The following is a 10,440-nucleotide window of genomic DNA, read 5'->3' as shown; positions in this document are numbered from 1 at the left end:
ATAAAGGTGGGGTTCTTTTAGGAAGAAGTGAAGTTGACTGATGAGGAGACACTCATTGTTTTTTCTATCTTCCATTCCTAATTTTCTAAGTTTATTTATTTTTAATTATGCACATTTGAATTTTCCCGAAAATTTTCTCAATGATAGAAGTAAGTGTTTTTCTACTTTAATATTTTAAGGTGTTTGATCACATAATTAGGTTTTTTTTGTCTAACATTGAAACACCTTATTATTAATGGGACATACTCTTTAATGTCATTCCGTATGAGTATTTCATACATTGCTGATTTGATTTTGCATCTATGTTCCAGGGTGGGACTAGTTTCTTCTTCTTCTTTTTTTTTTTTTTTTGTTTGAGACAGAGTCTCGCTCTGTCGCCCAGGCTGGAGTGCAGTGGCCGGATCTCAGCTCACTGCAACCTCCGCCTTCTGGGTTCACGCCATTCTCCTGCCTCAGCCTCCCGAGTAGCTGGGACCACAGGCGCCGGCCACCTCGCCCGGCTAATTTTTTGTATTTTTAGTAGAGACGGGGTTTCACCGTGTTAGCCAGGATGGTCTCGATCTCCTGACCTCGTGATCCGCCCGTCTCGGCCTCCCAAAGTGCTGGGATTACAGGCTTGAGCCACCGCGCCCGGCCTAGTTTCTTCTTTACTCTTCTATTGTACTTGTCCAGTTTTGGCTTCAAGGCTATATGAGCCTTGCGAGATATTTTGGGTAGTTTTTCCTCTTTTTTGGGCTATGCCTAACTGTCTCTCTTGTTCTATGTTTTTGTTATTTTTGCTCAGCTTTTTTTGGCTAGTGGGTATCTTTTTATCTGAAAAATTTGTCTTTCTTAAGTATGGAATTTTCTTCCACTACTTTTTTCCCCGAATAACCATTTTTAGCCTTTGGCTCCACAAGGAACTCACAGTTTTTGTCCCTCTGCTTTATTTAGAGAACTGTTTTTTAGGCTTCATTCTGGTGAAAAATGCCACCATTTCTGTATGATACTAGCCTAGTACTTCCGCAACATTTTAATCAGGTATCCATTCAATAGTGTGTGGCTTATGCTGGATCCATGGCCCTGCTGACTGTAGCCTACAGTTCTTGATGGGAAGATGGCAACTTGGTTTTCTGGTGGTCCTCTGCTGTATGTGATTGGAGTTAGGAAGGCTGGGCTCTGGTTTTCCCGTAAATCCAATCGTGTCTGCTTTGTGTCCTACAGAAATTGTTCGCAGTATTTGGTTTCTTGATGCTCTTCTTTGTTGGTTTGTGGCACTGTTACAGATCCATTCCTTCTACTGTTTATCTGTTTTGGAATTTCAATGAGATTTGGGGAGAAAGGGTAATAAATCCACACATAGTTTTATTCAGTCTGCCATTTAGACTGAAAATCGCTTGCTGCTGCACACTGACCACATAGAACTTTACCTGTGCACAAGCATGTTCCACAACAGTAGCACTTAGAAACCATTATTTTCAAAAATATATGTTTTATTATGGTTTTCATTACAAAGGTAATACATGCATTTTATAGAAAACTTAAATGTACAAACCTAAAAGAAATGTACAAACCTAAAAAGAAGGAAAAAAAAAAAGATGCATTGGCCAATCACCTCAATACAATTTGATTTATTTTATTTTATTTTAATTTAATTTTATTTTATAGACGAGGTCTTGTTATGTCACCCAGGCTGATCCCAAACTCCTGGGCTCAAGGAATGCCCCAACCTCAGCTTCCTGAGTAGCCGGGATTATAGGTGAACTCCACTACACATGGCTCAAACAATTAGTTTTATCAGGCTCAGGAATTTCCTTATAATTCTATTAAATATATATCTGTAATCCTATAGTATATATGTTTGCATATCTTTCCACTTAGCACTAAACTAGAAGCCTCTTTTAGTGTTGTTGCATATTTATAATGTACTGTCATTTTTGGAATCATAATTTCCATGGTTCTAAAATATTGGTATTTTTCCTGATTATGTCCTTTGCATGTTCTTTATAGCACATAGTCTTATTTTATACAGTTTTCTTCTGTATTGGTATTGTGTATTTTATAACCAAGGATGGCTCACATATTATCTTTATATAATCCTTTCTATTACTTTCTTTGCTGTAGGGTATTTCTATGGTTGTGATGTTATTCCTTTACCACAGGCAGCTCTAATAAGGCTTTCTCTTTCATCTCAATGTTGGTGTACCATCTTGGGTCCCTTCTTACTTATCTGAGACCTCAGAATGCGGAGGGCTGGGCCTGCCGTTCTGGCTCTATTTGGAAGCCCGAGGCTCTGGATGGCAAGGGAGTGCTCAGGAAGTACCAGGTTAGTCGGATTTGGTGAACGAGTTCTGACCTTTCTTCTATAATTTAATGTAAAGCCCTGTGATGGGGTTACTTACGTCTAAGCAGTGGCCTTTCTTATTCCCTTAGGTAGTTTCCTCAAGCTTGAAATTCTTTCCTCAATTCAGGATGTAGCACTTCAACTAAGAGTCACTCCCGTCACTCGTGCCAGCAATCCCAGCAATCCTTCAGACGCTTCTCCCTCTTCTTCTTTTCAAATAACAGTTTTATTGTGATGTAATTTACATATGACCTAGGTCATCTTTTTAAAGTGTATAATTCAGAGGGTTTTTTCCCCTATATTCACAATGTTGTGCAAGCGTTACCACTAATTATTATTATTATTATTATTATTATTATTATTATTATTATTATTTGAGATGGAGTCTCATTCTGTCTCCCAGGCTGGAGTACAGTGGTGTGATCTTGGCTGACTGCAACCTCCACCTCCCGAGTTCAGGTGATTCTTGTGTCCCAGCCTAGGGACTGGGATTACAGGTACCTGCCACCACACCCAGATAATTTTTGTATTTTTAATAGAAATGGGGTTTCACCATGTTGGCCAGGCTGGTCTCAAACTCCTGACCTCAATCAAGTGATCACATGCCTCGGCCTCCCAAAGTGCTGGGGTTACCAGCGTGAGCCACTGGGCCTGGCCACCACTACCTAATTTTAGAACATTTTCATCACCCCTAAAGCAACTCTACCCGTTAGCAGTTCCTCCTATTGTCTTCTCTCCTCCAGGTCCCAAGAATCTCTAATCTACTTTCTCTCTATGGATTTGCCTATTCAGGATATTTCATATAAACGGAATCATACAGGATGTGACCTTTTGTGATGGGCTTTTTTTTTTTTTTTTTCCACTTAGCATGATGTTTTCAAGTTTCACCCACGTGTAGCATGTATCAGCACTTCACCTCTTTATTTCAAATAATATTCCATTGTGTGAATACACCACATTTTGCTTATTCACCCACCAGTTAATAGGCATTTGAGTTGTTCATACACATTTTGGCTATTATGAATAATGCTGTAATATCTCAGGGTTTATTTATTTATTTTTTAGAGATAAGTTCTCACTCTGTTGTCCAGGTTGGAGTGCAGTGGCATGGTCATAGCTTAATGCAGCCTCCAACTCCTAGGATTAAGCAATCCTCCTGCCTCAGCCTCCTGAGTAGCTGGGACTACAGGAATATGCCATCATGCCAGGCTCAATTTAAAAAAAATTTTGTGTGGAGCGGTCTCAAATTATTGACCTCGAGCCATCCTCCCACCTCCACCTCCTGCCTGTTGGGATTACAGGCATGAGCCACCTCACCCAGCCTCAACTCAGGGGTTTAAAAGGGAAAAATTCCACGGGTTTTGCTCCAGGTGGTCTTTTATGGGAATGGAGTGGGGCAGGAAGTCAGGAAGTGGCAGAGATTTCCCTTGGCCCCACCGCTCTATCGTTCTACTCCCGCAAACGGTCTTGCCTTCTTTTTCTCTCTTCTTTGCTTTCTGTCCTTGCAAAGTGTTGTTTATGGCTGAGCTAGTTTTCTGTGCCTCACTATTGACAGCTTACAGTCCCCTCCATGTCTTCTGCTAGTCCAGAGCGGCAAGCCATGTCAGTGCTCTCTCTTCACTAGTGAGCACCAACCTGAGTGCAAGAGACTTTCTTTTTTGCAGGAGTTTGCTGCTTTTCTTTCTCCATCCTCTCCTTTTCTATCCCTATTTGCCTCTCCCCAAGCTGAGTAGGATTATCGAAACTGCTTAGGAGCTTGGGCAACATAGTGAGATTCTGTCTCTACAAAAAAAAAAAAAAAAAAAAAAAGTAAATTAGCTCGGTGCAGTAGACTGAATTGTAGTCCCAGCTAGTCTTCCAGAGGCTGAAGCAGGAGAACGGTTTGAGCCTGGGAGATCAAGGCTGCAGTCAACTATGATCACTCCATTGCACTCCAGCCTGGGCGACAGAGTGAGACTATCTCAAAACAACAAAAAACTCTTTAGGATTTCATCTGCTCACCTTTCTCCGTCTCATCTCCACTGCTTGGGGATGAAGAGTTAGGAGCTAATCCAAACGACTTTTTGATTTTTCTCTCACCCTGATGCTTCTTTTCAAATGCTATTATAAGAAATTGGTCTTCTTTCTGGGTGCTGGGGTTTTGTTCCTTCTGTTTTTACCTATTTTTGCTCATTTCTTTAGTGTTAAGGGGAGGGATATTTTACAATTTGGTTTCACTCTTTCTGGGAGTGTCTTCAGCGATTCTCTAGAACCTATTACAAATTATTTATTTAATTGCTATAAATGGTCCATTAAACGAATGTAACATGATTTATTTAAGAACTCTTCCCTATTTTTAGACATTAAATTTATTTCCATTTTTGGCTATTATAAATAATACTGGGAGGAACAATTTTCGCAAAAGGCTTTTTTTTTTTTTTTTTTGCTTTGAGATCATTTTCTTAGGTTAAACTGCCAGATGTGTAATTACCCGACTGAAGAACAAGACTGAAGAAAAGGATGATTTTAAAGTCCTTGAAACAGCTATGCCAAATTGTGTCCCCAAAAGATTCATTTGCATACCCAACAGCATGGGGTATATGTCCCTTGCTGATCCAAACTTTCTTTTATTAAATACATTAACCAAGCATAGGATCATTAATAACTTCTTATTGTTAGAATTAATAGCACTGCGGGTTAGAAAGAGCCTATTTGCAATTGCCTTAAAAGGCACAGAAGTGTCACAATGCTATTCGCATTTTTAAGAGACTCTATGTAAATTTTGATTGCTAGGGTTTATTTCAATCAAAAAAGTGGAAAGACACTTGTATTCGTGTGATCTTAGCAAGTCTGCATATAATTAGGCAGATTTTTTCAGAATCTTGACTTTAGCTGGGCCACTTTTTATTTTCAACAGTTTTATCAAGGTACACGAACATATTGAAATATATAATATGCTGGATGATTTAAAGTGTACACTTTGATAAATTTTGACATGTATATACATATGTGTGATGTGAAAACATCACTACAATCAAAATAACGAACATTTTCATCAGTCCCAAGTTTCCTCTTGGTCCTTTGTAAACCTTGGAGACCCTTGCTGCCTTCCCACATCTATCACTAAAGATTAGTTTTCATTTTCTAGACTTTTAAATAAATGAAATCACAAAATATGTACTCTTCTTCATCTGGATCCTTTCAATCAGTGTAACCGTAGTGAGAGTCATCTAAATTGCTGCATTTCCAGGTTAGGGCCATTGCAAAAATGTCGCTAGGAACATTTGTGTACAAGTCTTTGTATGCATATAAACTTTCTGTTCTCTTTGGTAAATCCCTAGGAGTGACATGACTGGGTCAAATGGTGGGTGTATGCTTGATATTTAAAGAAACTGCCAAACTTTTCTAAAGTGGCTATGCCATGCCCCACCCTACCAGCAGGGTACAAGAGCTCCATCTCCTCCACATTCTCGCCAACACTTGGTAGGGTCAGTCTTTTTGAGTTCAGACATTCTGATTCTGATGGGTGCATAGTGGCATCTTATTGTGGTTTTAATGTCAATTTCCAGCTGGGATACTTTGCCATTATAGAGGTAGAATAAGACACTGTTATGTGTCTTACAGCTTAGTGCCTGTGGATACGTTACTTAATATCTGTATACCTTGGTTTACTCATCTAAAAAATAAAGGTAATGAAGACTGTACTACATAATTGAACATAGTTGTTAAAACTAATAGACATTATGAATATATACATGCTTTGTAAACTACGTAAGTACTAGATATTATCATGATGGTGGTTGAATTGCTGCATGATTTTGGGAAAATCATTTCAACTTTTTTGAGGATTCTTTTTCAGTTCTATAAATTGAGGGCTAAATAAGGTAACCTCTAAGTTTCCTTGAAGCACAAAATGTTCTTGTTTAAAAAATATACTGATGTTCCAATATCACATATATATACACACATATATATGTGCACATACATATACACATATATGTATATGTGCGTATATAACCAGCTCTTGATCTGAGTAACAAGATGTAGTTTTTTAACTTTGCAAAAATACTTTGAACTGGCTGCAGGATATTTAGTGAAATGATTGCCTTATTTTGAGGTTTGGGAATACAGAAGATGGGTTTCTGTGTAAATATTAAAATTATTTTTTCTTCAGATCAGACTACTTACAGAAACAAAAGATTTATTACTAATCACTTCCACATATAAGATACAGAAAATAGAAATCTGTAGTAGAAGTCTAAAATTTGGAGTAGTTGAGATAATAAGAACTTACAAAGTTCATTTTTTTTAATGTTTAGCTCTCACTTTTTTCCACATTAAAGAGTACTTTTCCATAAATGTGTTTATATGTATATATGTGCACAGATATACATATATATATATAAACACATTTATGGAAAATATACTCACATGTATTTACTCCCGTTTCCGTTTCCTTGAATAGCTTATAATTTGTCCACACTCCATAGGCTTTAACAGTTACCTTTTAGGTAGAAGAGCAATAGTAAAAAGTAGGAGGCCAGTTCCTCCCCTCATATTCTCTGGCATGTAGCCAATTAAAAGTTGACAATGCCACACCATTGGTCTCCTATTTCTGTTTAAAAATTTTTTCTTTCCAGCTATTTATTTCACCGTATTATCCTCTTTATTTAGTCCCTCTACTTTATTTCAGGGTTAGATGTTATAGTGTTTTCCCAACAGTTCTTGAATTTAAGTGATAGCTCCAGTTCTTTCCCCCTCACCGTGTTCACACCTTTTGCCCTCCCACTGCAAGCAGGTGGAGTGACTGCCATCCATTAACACTGGGCTCAGCCAGGTGATTTGCTTTGGCTAATGGGATTCTAACTGACCTGTCATAGGCAAAGTCTTGAAAAGGGTTTTCATTTGTGTCTTGCTCTCTGGCACCTCTGCCATCACATGAGAGCATCTCTGGGCTTGCCTGCTGGAGGATGTGAGAAACGCAGGCAGAGTCAAGTCACCCCAGTCATGCCTAGTCCTGCCAGTCATTACCTGGATCAGAAAATGGTTAGCTGACTCCCACTTGAGCAAACTAGTCCAGCCAAGATTAGCAGAGACACCAAGATTAGCAGAGCCACCAAGCCAATCCTCAACATACTTCAGACACATGAGCAATAAACACTGCCTGTTAGGGTTTGCGGTTTGTTACACAGCGTTATTGTGGCAATAGATAAGGATACATTAACTAAATTCCCACTTCTAGGCAACTTCCCGTCATGTACATCATTTTTTTAATTAAACAGAATATGAACATATAGTATCTAGAACAAAAAGGCATAGCCATCATTTCACCAAGCTTTGCAACGATACCAGGAATCTGCTGCTCCATTGATAGTGAATGGGAAAAAGTTTCACGCCCATGTTGTTTGACAAGGTGGACTTATTGATACTATCAGACCTGGAAGGATAAAAACCAGAGGCAGAGTTTGATGCTTTTCTGGCTGAAAAACAAATCAGGTAGGTTTCTTATAGAAAAATGGAGTTTCATTATTAGTTTGAAGTGCAGTTTGATTGTATAGTTCTTAAGCAGTGCTTCTCAACCCTAGTTGCATATTAGAAGCACTGGGGATTGTTCTAAAAATATTCATGCCTACGCCCCATCGCAGACCAACTGAATTACCACCTCTGGGAATGAGGCCCAGACTTATATATTGTTTAACAGCTTTCCCAGGTGTTCTAATGCACAGCCTGGGCTGGCAGATGCTATTATAAGAGAAACGATTCCATTATATAGGAGATAGTTCTAAATATTTCAATCTGACCTCGAAAAGCAGGCTTGTTATAAAAAAAAATAGCACTGAGTCACTTCTATGGTACAAGGCCTTTTCTTCCAACATGGGTAGAAATATATTCAAGCTAAATATCTTGTGACCATTCTCAGCATTATCTTATACAAACAGTGCAGCACATAGTTTGACAATCTCTTCACCTTCCAAAGCTTCTCATTGACCACTGCTCTTTAGAAATCCCAGCCTCTGCTTCCCCTAATAATCTACTAACCAGGGCTGAAACAAAGAAGAGTAAAATACCTCTAGAATTCAACAGTTGAAACCAAGACTGCTACTAGGATAAGAATTCTAGCTCCAAATTCAAATAGTCCTGGGTTCAAAATCTGGCTTTTGTGATAGGTTGATGCAAAAGTAACTGCAGCTTTTGCCATTACTTTTACTGTTTACTAATTTTAGTTTCATTATTTTCAAATGGGAATAATAATGCTCACTTATTCATGAAGCCATTGGCATATTAAATAACATAATGCAGAAAAGTGCCCTATACAGTTCTTGGCAAATAGTTGCACTCAGTAAATGCTAGCTATAATGAGGATAGTAGTTGCTTTAAGACAATTATAAGGTAATTCATTCCATTATAGTTATGGGGCAGCTTTTTATTCTTTTTAGACCGTTATGTATTTTCTCAGAACTTCCAATGTCACTAATTTCTTTTTTTGGAGTAATATGGAATAAACTTAATCGCTCTTCTAAATGCACAAGCTTCAACTATTCTGAGGGATGTATCATGTTTTCTATTTTAGACACATTTTCTCTTTCTTTCTGCCTTCTTTTAGTAGATTACCTCTGCTTCATTGCATGTGGTCTTAAGTAAAAAGATAAGCCAAGCTTATTTGTTTGTTAGGGTAGCAAAGTACCACAGACAGGGTGGTTTAAACAATCGGAATCTGTCTTCTCACAGTTCTGGAGTCTGGAAGTCTGAGATCAAGGTGTCAGCAAGGTTGGTTTCTTGTGTGGCCTCTCTCTCTGGCTTGCAGATGGCCATTTGGATTCACATTCACCTGGCCTTCTCCTGCTGTGTGTCTCTGTGTCAAATTTTCTCTTCTCATAAGAATACCGGTAGGATTAGGGACCACCTGAATGACCTCATTTTAACTTAATTACTCCTTTAAAGACCCGATCTCCACATATAGTCACATTCTGAGGTTCTGGGTGTTAGGACATTAACGTAGAAATTGGGGAGGACACAGTTTAGTCCATAACATCAACTTTCAGAGTCTCCTCCTAGGAGGCTGAAGATCTTAGAGCACGGTCATGAGGACAGAACATGTCAAGGGCGGATTCACAATGGCAGGGCTGTTCTAAGGGTCTTTTCCCAGGGCTACCTTGCCATGACTTCTGTCCTTCCTGACACCTGGTCCTTTTGCTATGAGCAACCCCCATATCATTGTGATAAATTCCCTTCTTTTTCCCTTTGAGCTAGCCAGAGTCCATTTCTGTTGTTTGCAATAAACAAAAACTCTGATGTGTAGCCTTAATCATATTCCCCAAATGTGGGCTCTTAGGCAACTGGTGCTGGAAGCCAGCAGCCCCCCTTGGATGTCCTTGGTATAAGAACTGCCAAGTTCCCATTTGGTTAGACCTAAAAAACTCTAATTGTATATGCATGCATGCTAGCAGATATTCTGCTTTATAATTGCATTAAATTATTTATGTGTTTACTATTAATCTGTTCAAGGAATATGTGCTGTGAAAGTATTAGGAGAAAGTATTCCATCATTTTGATTTTTTCCTTGTTCTGTTTGTTATTGAAAACCTTTTGATACCGTTTGGCTGTGTCCCCACCTAAATCTCATCTTGAATTGTAGCTCCCATAATCCCCATGTGTTGTGGGAGAGACTCGGTGGGAGGTAATTAAATCATGAGAGTAGGTTTTTCCTGTGCTGTTCTAGTGATAGTGAATAAATCTCACGAGATTTGATGGTTTTATAAAGGGCAGTTCCCTACACTTCTCCATGCTGCTGCCATGTGAAGAAGGATGTATTTGCTTCCCCTTCCGCCATGATTGTAAGTTTCCTGAGGCCTCCCCAGCCCCTTGGAACTGTGAGTCAATTAAACTTCTTTCCTTTATAAATTACTCAGTCTTGACTATGTCTTTATTTTTTTTTTTTTTTTTTTTTTTTTGAGACGGAGTCTTGCTCTGTCGCCCAGGCTGGAGTACAGTGGCCGGATCTCAGCTCACTGCAAGCTCCGCCTCCCGGGTTTACGCCATTCTCCTGCCTCAGCCTCCCGAGTAGCTGGGACTACAGGCGCCCGCCACCTCGCCCAGCTAGGTTTTTTTTTTGTATTTTTTAGTAGAGACGGGGTTTC

This window comes from Piliocolobus tephrosceles, chromosome 9 (assembly GCF_002776525.5).
Source record: "Piliocolobus tephrosceles isolate RC106 chromosome 9, ASM277652v3, whole genome shotgun sequence".
Taxonomy (NCBI): Eukaryota; Metazoa; Chordata; class Mammalia; order Primates; family Cercopithecidae; genus Piliocolobus; species Piliocolobus tephrosceles.
This window is presented reverse-complemented; position numbering follows the sequence as displayed.